At 54.9% G+C, this 11,591-nt stretch overlaps 1 long non-coding RNA gene across 1 annotated transcript; it reads left to right on the top strand.

Annotated features, from left to right (window-relative positions):
* Positions 1–4,788: 4,788 nt before the first annotated feature.
* LOC111553785 lies at positions 4,789–7,121 on the top strand. Its single transcript, XR_002735058.1, has 3 exons — positions 4,789–4,942; positions 5,480–6,035; positions 6,632–7,121. It is a non-coding gene; the product is annotated as an uncharacterized LOC111553785 (long non-coding RNA).
* The last annotated feature ends 4,470 nt before the right edge of the window (positions 7,122–11,591 follow it).

Raw genomic sequence — 11,591 nt, 5'->3', positions numbered from 1 at the left:
GTGGGGACCCTCACACCATCTCAGAGGCTGCTGGCCACACCTTTTAATAAGGAGAGATGCTGAATTCGCTTTTAACTTCCTTTTCAGTGACAAAGAGTGACAAGAGTGACTCTATATTTATCATTGACCTGCACACTTTCAATAATTTATTACCAAAACTTTCAATAATTTATTATTGAAACAACATAATTGATTTCTTTTTCTCTGTATTGTCGTGGTTTGATATTCATGAAGATGTGGTTTTATACTTGTCGAATCTAATAAAAAAATAATTGGGGCTGATCTGCTTTTTTTATTTGATTCCTCTAGTGATTGACTGTATTTCATGAAAGCAGGCTGCCTGCCCCCAGGTGCCCGGCAAGGTGTAGGAGCTCAGGGGGAAGGTGACTGGAGCCTCCCACTCCCCGAGCAGTGACCATAAAGCTCTCGTGGGGTATGAGTTAGGGGAAGCCACGCTCCACTCACAGCCCTCAGTGGCTGTCGCCTTCCTGCTTGGAATACCATCCCCGGCTGCCTCTCAGATCTCCCAGACCCTGTAGTGTGGCCCCGACTCCTCCCTACCTTCCCTCCTCGGCAGCCACAACGCCTGTCCGCAGCCTCCACAGCCAAGCTTGTGCCTGCCATGGGGCCTCTGCCCCTGTCCCCAGGCCTCTGTAGGCTCACGCTGCAGCTTCATTCTGCTCTGGGCTCACAGGTCCCCTCTGGAGGGGGGCCTCCCTGCTGCGTCTAACAGGAAGACCTCGTCCCAGGGAGGAGTGTGGAACACAGGCTGCTGCCCTCTCCTTCAGGATGCTCTGCAGCCTGCACTGGGCCTCTCTGCTCTTTGCTTACTGCCCAACGTGGCTTCCACTCAGACTGGAATGTTATTTTGTGGGTGGTTTGCTGCTGCACGCCGGGGCCTGGGTAGGGTTGGGACATGGCAGATGTTGCCTGAACACTTCAGAATGAAGGAACAGTGAGGAAGGGCTGAGTTTGGGAAACAGCTCTGCTTTGGAGTTGTCTAAAGAAGCTCGGTTATGCAAAATGCCTCATTAAGAGACAACACCCTCCCCAGCCACATACCACGAGGGGCTCCCGTTCAAGGGTGTGTGTGTAAAACACACCTTTATCACATCAATTGGAAGATGACTGACAACTGAAAGCCAACGCGGAACAGCACACGGCCTCTCAGGAAGCAGCTCGGAAGAGTCCTGATGCTTGAGATTCAGAGATGCTGACAGGACTGGGGAAGGAAGGGGACCTATGTGACCAAGCTTGTCCTGAGCTCTAGTCTCTGCTGCCAAAGACCCTGTGACACAGTGTCAAGACCCTGAGACCCTGTGTCATGGCTTTAGGACATCCAATGTCCCTCCCCCGAGTGAAAAGACCTCAGGGAGAGCCAGGGGCCCAGGCGGGACCAGAGGAGCAGGGAGCCGGGAGGAGGCCAGGAAGGCCAGAGGGTAAACGGGGAAGGCCAGAGGGTAAACGGGGAAGGTCAGAGGGTAAACGGGAAGGGTCTGGAGTCCTGGGCATCCTGGGACTGGCCGTGTGAGGGTGGCTGGCTGGCTGCAGCTGGTTTTAAAGATCTAGTGGACAACTGGAGAAACCCCAGTGTGTGGGCAGAAGCTAGCCTCTGGGCAGCATCCTCCAAGAAGCATCTCAGCTATCTCACTGTCTGCTATGTTGCAGATCAGAGAGCCACTGAGCTACTTCTAAGCCTGGTGCAGAGGAGCCCGAGCAGCCACAGGGCCAAAGTCTCCCGGCCAGCACACCTGTGTGCTCCTGATGGAATAACTGGGCCCACAAAGGGCTTTGTTGCTGCGGTTCCCTACGGTAGTTTCCTATTGTGGAGGAAACGGGCTCAGGTCAGGAGATCCAAACGGCCAGAGGACCCAGTCCTCCTAGCAGGGCTTCCTGCAGGGCACGCAGCAAGTCAGATGCTGTGAAAATCCAAGCTGACAAAGGACAGAGGCCAGGGGTGGGCAAGCAGGCAGGAGCCGGTCCTTTGCCTCACCAAAGGGTGCCTGCAGGGGAGAGGCCTGCCCTGCAGTGGGGCTTTCTTGTCAGGGGAATAGTGAAGTGACCCAGGGGAGTCTAGGCAGAGCAGGTGGGGACAGGCAGCCTGGCCTTGAAAGGCTCAAGTCCAGGGAACCAGCCAGAAGCCAAGATCAAGGACCACTGAGCCCCGACACTGCCACCATGCACCTGGTGGAGACTGGATTCATGCAGGGCTTTGCAAACTCCAGGACACTGGGGCCTGTGAGCTGCACAGTTTGCAGCTGTGCTGAGGGGAGCTTGAGAGGGTGAGAGGTGAGGAAACTGAGGCTGGTAGGGCAGAGAGCCTTCCCTGTGCCAAGCCTCGCCCTGCACTCCAAAGCTGCCTGGGACTGGGACACCTACAGCCTGGTAACCTAAGAATTGAAATCTGAAAAAAAAAAAAAAGTTTTATATAAAACAAGTAGATTATGGCAAATACAAAATCCACATGCATCTTTAAAGTCCAGTGTGAGGTTCACAGAAAGGCTTGGAAGCTGCAGGCCACATGGATCCAGCTCAGATCCCAGGTCCCTGTGCTCCAGCAGCAAAGTGGGGTGCTCTGGATGAGCAGAGGGGCCCAGGGAGGAAGAGGCCCCCATGTCTGTCCCCCGAAGAAGGTGAGCAGGCAGGAGGGGAAGGAGGCCACTGCTGCCTGATGCAGCCCTGGGGGATGTGGCCTGTGTGCAGCTGGGCCCCAGGACAGGGGTCGGCGTGGTCTCTGTGGCCTCCCCCGGCCCTTTGCTGTCATTTCTCAGCTGCTGGTCTTTCCTAGATTCTCATCCCTCACTGTGGGGTGCCTTTTCCCAACCTCTCCTCTGGAGCCTCCCCTCAATCACATGAAAAAGAGAGAGAGAACCGCCATCCCACAGAAAACTCCAAATCTCCCTTTCTCCCTTTCTTTCTCTGTGGCAAGTCTTGGCCAGCACCCCAAGCCCACAGGCAAGATGCCTCACTGTGCCCTCAGCCCCCGTCCCACTCCGGGAGCAGGATGGGGTCTGAGGGGCCCAGTCTTCCCGGCCACAGACCATTATTATCCAAGGAGGAAGTAATACTCCAAAATGGATTTCACTCTCAACTAGAAGGTTCCACCCCATTCCTCTCTCAGCAAGCCAGGGAGCCGGGACTCCAGGCAGAATGCTCAGAACCTCTTCCCCAAGCAGCCTTTCCAGCCAGAGTGAGGAGCCGCACACCTCATTATTACCTGCAATCCTCCAGCAGGTGCCTGCAGCCGCTAACGTTCCCTGAAGTTCAACAGAGCCTGCGCTTTAATCGTCAACAAAGCAGTAACTCCACAGGCAGTTTCTGAAACAGCAGCCCCCGGGGGAGAGAAACGTGCATTGCGGGAGAAGTACGTTTCTCGTCAACTCATTTTTCAGCCTAAGAAAGGGTCATGTGACTTCACGTGGGGCATTTCTGACCAGGCTGTGGAGTCCAGCAGGAGAGAGCCCCACAGGGCCTTCCGGGCTGCTAAGTTAACAAGTCTTTAACACGGAAACATGGTGCTTCTTGAGAAAGACAAGTTTCCAGATGGCAGGGCTCTAGCACACTGAAAGGATAAATATTGGCGGCCTGTAGTGCTCCAAGCTTATGGGGTCCCAGCAAGAATAAGAAGGAAGGAAGCTCCACAGTTGGACAGTGGGGGAAGATCTTCTAGGATCTCATTTATTTATTTGTTGGATGAATACATGAAGGAAGGAAGGAAGGAAGGAAGGAAGGAAGGAAGGAAGGAAGGAAGGAAGGAAGGAAGGAAGGAAGGAAGGAACGTGTGGGCTGTGGCCCTGGGCTTCCAAAACTCATAAGACACATCCCTGTCTCTTGTGGGGAAGGCAAAATACTGTTGTCAAATGTGTGAGCCAGCAGTTGAGGACGGCACCCAGTGTGTGTGGAGTGGCAAAGATCCCCCCGGGATAGGTGGCTCCAGACTCCCACCATGGCGAGATGTCACCGAGCTGGCCTGGAAGGATGAGTCGCAAAGGGGAGGAGGGCATTTGAAAAGAAGAGAACAGCACGTGCAACGTCCTGGAGGCATAAAAGCAAGGTCTACCCAAGAGCGAGGACTCTGCCCAGCACAGGAGGAGGCCAATGTTGTTCATGGCCAAGCTGTCACATGGCTGGGTCCTTTCTCTACACAGGTGAAAAAAATAGAAGAAAAATCAGGGAGAGGATGGACTGGCCTGAGCAAGCACCCCTGCATCTTTTCGTCAAAGTCCTACTGGAAAGATCTGTCATAGATTGAACAGTGCTTTAGTTCAGAAATCGTGTATAGTGTCCGCAGTGGTTCCAAGGCGAGGTGACACCAGGATGGGGACTCTCCCAGGGTCATCTCCATCACCCCTGGGCTCTGGAGGGTCCCAGGATAGTGAGAAGAGAACAGCCAGGATAGTGAGAAGAGAACAGGCAGACTTGTGGAGTCTTAACAGCTTCCAGTGGGAGACACAGTAGGGAGAGGAGGCCTGTTGCAGGCCCCACTGGTGGAAGAACTCTGCAGCCTTCTGCCTCCTCTGTTTGTCTCTTCCCCTGACACCGTCCTGCCCTCCCGCATCACCCAGCATCCGTGGGAACGGCTGGGGCAGGGCTTCCTCTCGGGGCTTGTTCTTCTGGGCCTGAGGCCTCTTACTGATGAAGCAGCTGCCGTGGGGCGTTCCTAAGTCTTATCTCACCCACCACATATTTCCACCGCATGTAGTGGAGTTGTAGCTAAGCAATTATTTCAAAACCAAAACAAACTAATATGTGGAAACAAAGTCATTCGATCAGGTGGGAGCACTGGGAAGGAGGGAGGAAGGCTGCCGTCTCCACGCCGCTGCCCTTAGCTCACACCATGGACCTCCACGTGGCCGAGGACAGACGGCCCCACACCTGCTACACCCAGGAAGCTTGGCTACAATTTCAACCACGTGGTTGGCCTCTTGCTGTGGGAGGAAAGGTGAGTCCAGTGACAAGGGTCCCCTGAGTTTCACTCTCAGTTCTATTGCTTATCAGTCACATGAACTTGAGGGTAACTGGTGGCAGAGAGGTTAAGAAAGTTCGTATGTGAAATGGGCACGATACTCATCATGACAGTTAAGTTTCTACATCACCCTGACTGGGCCATGGGGTGTCCAGACCCAGCCACCACTCTGAGGGTGTGTGTGAGGGTTTCTGGAAGAGACTGACGTTTGCATCAGTGGACTGAGTAGAGCAGAGGGGCCTCCCCATGTGGGTGGGCCTCATCCAATCAGCTGAAGACCTGAATTGAGCAAAAAGGCTGAGTAAGCAGGTCTGCTTCTGCCTGGTGCTTGTCCTGGTCCCTGGGCCTTTTCCCTCCTCCGACCTGCACCTGTACCACTGGCTCGGCCTGGAGCTACACTCCGAGCTTCCCTGGGTGTCAGGCTTGCCAACTGCTGGTCTTGGGACACTTCAGCCTCCACAATTGTGTCAGCCAACTTCTTATCATTGTAGTTTCTTTCATCTAAATCCACAGCCACATCACAGCTACGTCGACAATCAGCTCCTTCTACTGGCCCTGTTTCTCTCGGGAACCCTGACTGATATAACCACTGTATGAGGTCATTTTCGCATCACTAGAAAGGAATACCTGAGGCTGGGTGATTTCTAGAGAAAAGTGGTTTATTTGGTTCGTGGTTCTGGAGGCTGTTTGAGAAGCATGATGCCAGCATCTGTTCAGCTTCTGGGGAGGCCTCAGGAAGCTTTCAACTGTGGGAGAAGGTGAAGGGGGAGCAGGCATGTCACTCGGCAAGAGAGGCAGGGGAGAGGCACACATACTTGTAAACAGCCGATCTCCGGTGAACTGAGAGCCCACTCATCACCAAGGGGATAGCACTCAACCGTCCATGAGGAATCGCCCCATGATCCAACACCTCCTGCCAGGCCCCATCTCCGACCCTGGGGATCACATCTCAATACGAGATTCGGGCAGCACAAACGCCCAAGCTGTGCCAGCCACTCGCCATGCTGCTTTGACAGAGGACTTGCATCAGGCTCAGCCCCCTGGAGCCACTCAACCAAGGTCGTCGTCGGTAAGCCTGTTCCAGCCTCCGCCTCTGCACCCTCCTGGTGGGTGGGGATTCCCTGACTGGCACCATAGGGATAGCCAAACACCAGCACTCGATCCTGGGCAGATGAGATCAATGGCACTTTAATAGTCATGAATGCTCATAACCCAGTGTGGAGCACCCTTCCTGGGGAGAGGTCACAGGCCTGGCCTGGCCTCTTTGGGAAAGGGGGACTCAGAGGTTGATGGTGACTCTCTGGAAGCCTCAGAGACCACTTTTGTCCTCAGTTCCTGTTTTCAGAAGATAAGGTCAAATGTCAGGAAAAGTCCTTTTTTTAAATAGAAATACATGCGCCCGTCGATCCTAAGGGCACTATGAGGACCTACCCAGGATACAGTGAAGACCCGGAATGCTGGAACTGGGCTCTTCACCAGCTCACCCCGGGACCCCAGGCCAGTCAGTGGCTGGCCCCGGCCCTGAGAGATGCCTGTGGCACCCCGTGATTCCTCCCTAACAGCGCTTTGCCTCTGTATGAGTTTCCTGGAGCTACCGTGACAAATGTTCACTGTAGCTACCACAAACCCAGTGACTTAAAACAGCCCAAATTCATTATCTTTCAGTTCTGGAGCTCAGACAACCAAACTCAGTCTCACCAGGCTAAAGTCAAGGTATTGTTGGCAGCACTGGCTCCTTCTGGAGGCTTCAAGGGAAAACCGGTTTCCTGGTTTCCTCCAGCTTCTAAGAGACTGCTTCCCCCTATTCCGTGGTTCCTGGTCTCTTCCTCCTTCCTCATGAGGTAGGAGGTAGGACTGACTCCAAAGATGAGACTCAGACACCAAACCAGACTGAAGACTAGCTAAAACAGGGCCTGGGGAAAAGCAGCTTTCAATCAGACACGACGACCAGTGTGCTAGCTTAATTTACTGTTGCTATGGCAACAACCCGGAGTTACCGCCCCTTTCCTTGGCAATGACTCAATGATTACTACCGCTTCTCTAGCAATTTCTGCATAAGCCACCCCTTAATCTGCATGCAATTAAAGGTGGGTATAAACGTGGCTGCAGACCTGCCCTGAGCTGCTGCTCTCAGCCTCCAGGGTAGGCCTGCTCTGCAGGGACAGTCACAAAGCTGCGACTCTGCTGCCTCAATAAAGCTGTTTTCTTCTACTTCTGGTTGGCCTTTAAGTTCTTTCCTGGGCAAGGCAAAGAATGCTCAGGGGCTCAGCCAAACTCACGGGCTTGCCTGCCCTGCATCACCCACGGCCGGCAGCACAGCACCTTCCCCTTCCTCACTGGCTTCTGACCTACTCCTCTCCTCATAAAGACCCTTGTGATGACATTGTAATCCAGGATGTCCCATCTCATGATCCTCAATCTAATCACATCTGCGAGGTCCCTTTCTCCACTTCAGGCCCCATAGTCACAGGTTCTGCAGATGGGGATGCGGATGTCTTTTTATTCTGCCTGTCATAGCCTCCATCACTAAACTCCTCACGTGGGTCTGGCCTGCCTCACCAGGCAGACTGGGGCCCCGTGGGGACAAGGATTGGGTCCCGGTCATCTCTGAGCCCCACATCGCACAGGGGGCCTCAGGCAAAGCAATGCACCATTCACGCTGGCTGCCCGGCTGCTGAGGGTTATTTTCCTGCACGAGTCCTGGGCCCGTTCATCCCTCCCACTTCAGCCGTGGAGCAGGAAGCCCAGGAAAGGCGTCCTCCAAAGCTTGACGGGACTGACTGCCAGGGACACTGGTGCGATTGTGTCAAACAACAGTCAGAAGACTAGGCAGATATTCACTGAGACTGCACGATGTCCTTCGAATGCAGTAGCCCGTGAGCCCTTCTCCCAGGGTCTCCGTGTCCACCCTGGACAAACACACACGAACTCGGAATCCGTCCAATCTGACACCTTGACTTCATCAGATGCCCAATATGCGAGCTGAGAAATAGACCTGAGTTCAGGTTGGAGGCCCAGGCGGGAGTGTGGTGAGGGTACATGCGGGCAGGAGGCTGGTGTGCTAACCAAGAAGCAAATGCAGGTACCCCGGCCATCTGCTCCAGGCCACCATGCTCTGATGTGGGGATGAAGGCCAGGCACAGCCCCTTCCCATAACAACCATGGAGTAGCCTCCTCACCCCCGCTCTGCACCCGTTGCTGCCAATGCTCAGAGGTGGAGGCAAGAAAACCTGCCAAGTCTCTGGAGTCCTGTGCTCCGTGCACTGCAGGAAGGTTGACCTGAAGCAGGCCATGCCTGTGCCTTGCCCCGACACCCAACCCAGCCTCAGCCGCTGCTACCTCTCCTGCTGAGCTCCCTCAAATCCAGTCACTGCCACTAGCTTGGGCCAAACAGCCTTCTCATCTCCTGGGGCCTCTGCGATGGCCTCCTGGCTGGTTTCCTATGTAGGTTCCCACCCTCCTGCTGTGCATCAGAGACCTCTCCAAAATGCACACAGATGAGATTGTCCCACCCGCCTCCGCCACCAACAAACCCCACAGGAGTGCCAAGAGCCTATAAGATCGCCAGCACACTCCTTCTCGGGGCCAGACAGCACCTGCCAGGTGTGAGAGCCCAGACAGACCCACCTCTCATCACCCTCCCCTTGCTGTTTGCAGCTCCCCCTCTGGGTGTACCCCCGCCCCACCATATCAGGGAGCCTCAGACGGGCTGACCACCTTCTGAACTCTGTTCTAACGCACCCACTATGGGAGCTTCCATGGCCGAGCCCCTCTGTCTTTGCTCAGACCCAAGATGCCTGCATCTAAGTGCTCCTCTGCACCCAGCCTCACCTGTGGGCAGGGCTCACGGTGTGCTGTGGGACCAAATGATGTCCCCACTGCTGCCCACCGTGACTGCTGTCAGAGCCCAGCTGCCGGCCGTCATGCAGCAAATGAACGCCACCTCCTCCAAGCTCCTCAAACAGAGGCCTGACCGCCTACGAGGCCTCTCCAAGCAGAGGGGCCCCAGAAGCAAGGCTGGTGTTTGAATCTGGTTGGTGTAAGTCTGTATTCAGAGATGGGCTCGCATCTCAGGCCCACAAAGCCTCAGCCTCTGATCTGGGAGTCCTTTCCTAACCAGCCACCAAGGCTCTACCCACTTAGTGAGTTATGATCCCTCCAGGAATCTGCCAGATGGCTGTGTTTGTTTGTTTGTGCTAACATTCCCAGGTGCTTATTATGTGCCAAACAGCCAGGATCAGCTGACCCGCCTCTCACGACAAGCTCAGGACAGGGTGTTGTTATCCCTGGGTGAGCTCATCAGCATCATGACGTTAAACACCATCCACACGCTGACAGCTCCCTTGGCTCTCTCCCCAAGCAGTCCTCTCCCCAGGCCCCACCCTCCCGAGGCCAAGCCACCTTGTTATCCATGCCCCCTTTTGCCCATTCACGGCTGTGTGTGCCCATCCATGGCCCAGTGTGCCCATTCGTGGCCGTGTGTGCTCATCCATGGCCGTGTGTTCATCCATGACCATGTGTGCTCATCCATGGCCGTGTGTGCTCATCCATGGCTGTGTATTTATCCATGGCCATGTGTGCTCATCTATGGCCGTGTGTGTTCATCCATGGCCGTGTGTGCTCATCCATGGCCGTGTGTTCATCCATGGCCATGTGTGCTCATCTATGGCCGTGTGTGCTCATCCATGGCCGTGTGTGCTCATCCATGGCTGTGTGCTCATCCATGGCCGTGTGCTCATCCATGGCCATGTGTTCATCCGTGGCCGTGTGTGCTCATCCATGGCCGTGTGTGCTCATCTATGGCCGTGTGTGTTCATCCAGGGCCATGTGTGCTCATCCATGACCGTGTGCTCATCCATGGCCGTGTGCTCATCCATGGCCGTGTGTTCATCCATGGTCGTGTGTGCTCATCCATGGCCGTGTGTGTTCATCCAGGGCCATGTGTGCTCATCCATGACCGTGTGTTCATCCATGGCCGTGTGCTCACCCATGGCCATGTGTTCATCCATGGCTGTGTGCTCATCCATGACCCTGTGAGCTCATCTGTGGCTGCTGTGTGACCATCCATGGCCCCGTGTGCTCATTCATGACCCCGTGTGCTCATTAATGGTCCTGTGTACCCATCCATGGCCGTGTGTTCTCATCCATAGCCATGTGTGCTCATCTATGCCCGTGTGCTCATCCATGACCCCGTGTGCCCATCTATGCCCCTGTGTGCCCATCCATGGTGGTGTGTGCTCATCCATGGCCTCGTGTCCTCATCCATGAAGCCGTGTGCTCATCCATGGCCCCATGTGCTGATCTATGACCCTGTGGGCTTACTGCTACCTGCACTGGTTCCCATCAGAGTAAATGGAGCCACCCTCTTCCAGCCAAGAACCACAGAGTGCTCCTGGGTCCTCTCTTCCTCTCACATACCCAGCCAATTTGTCAACGAGTCCTGATGCGACCTTGTTCAAAACCTCTCCAGGCTCTGATGGCTCCCATGGGTCCCAGCCATCCTTCCTCAACTGGACCTTCAAGCCCCTACACCCCCGCTTCCTCTTCCTCCTATGCCTGCGACTCCTCCCCAGACTCCTCCCCATCAGCCAGAGTGACCCTTTTCCAAACATCACACAGATCAGGGCAGCTCCTCTACCTCTCTGCTCCACTCAGAGGAAAAGTCAAAACCCTCACTGCAGCCCATGTGTCCCTGTGTGACCTACGGCCCTGTGGCCTCCCGACTTCCTGGCCAGCCACCTGGCCTGCTTACTGCTTCAGGTCTCCTGCCTGGGGCCTTTGCCCACTCTGTTCTCTGCATGGAGCACTCTACACCCAGCTGGACCCCGGCCTCCCTCCCCCAGACCTCAGCCCTACAGGCTTCCCGCTGCTGTCTGCACCTCCTGGCCTCTTGGCCCTGCAGAGTTCTCCTTGCAACAGAGAGAGCCACCTTCAGCTTCTCCCCTGGTGCCCCTTAACACCAGGTTCCACAGGGCTCCATGTTGTACTCAGCACTGCAGTTCAGCTTTCAGGGGCCATATCACAGATGTTTGTTGAATGAAAGAATGAATGAATTCCCATTTATCAGATGAAGAAAGAGCTGCGGTTGTCTGAGGTCACAGAGAGAAAGTGGTGGAGTGCAGACCACAAAAGAAAGCCTGACTGCAGGCCCAGGGCCCTCCTGGAGCCCACAGTCTTGACTGTTGACACTTAGCACCCCATCTCCACCCCCCAGGTCCTGACCCCAGGTAGCCTGAGGCAGGAATAAAGGAATGAATCTATCAGCAATGAGGCCATGACCGCAGTAAGTGCTGTGAAGGAAACGCGGAAGCTGCCAGAACAGGAGACCTGCCCTGTGGTCACGGTGTGCTGGGGAGGAGAGGGCAGGGATCATTCTGGGCGTGGGGAGCAGCTCCTGCAGAGGCACGGGGCTGGGAGGAGCCTGGCCCACGGGAGGGTGGTGTGTGTGCCTGTGTGCATGCCTGAGTGCATGTATGTTTGCCTGTGTCTATGCATATATGTCATATGTATCTGTGTGTGTTAGTACTATGTATGTGTTATGTGTATATGAATATGTATGTGTGTATGTGTGTATGTTAAGTTGTATATGTGTGCATATTTGTATGTGCATATGTGTATGCACTAT

This window comes from Piliocolobus tephrosceles, chromosome 11, assembly GCF_002776525.5.
Source record: "Piliocolobus tephrosceles isolate RC106 chromosome 11, ASM277652v3, whole genome shotgun sequence".
Classification (NCBI taxonomy): Eukaryota; Metazoa; Chordata; class Mammalia; order Primates; family Cercopithecidae; genus Piliocolobus; species Piliocolobus tephrosceles.
The sequence above is the reverse complement of the archived record's forward strand: the minus strand, read 5'-3'. Positions and strand labels throughout refer to the sequence as shown.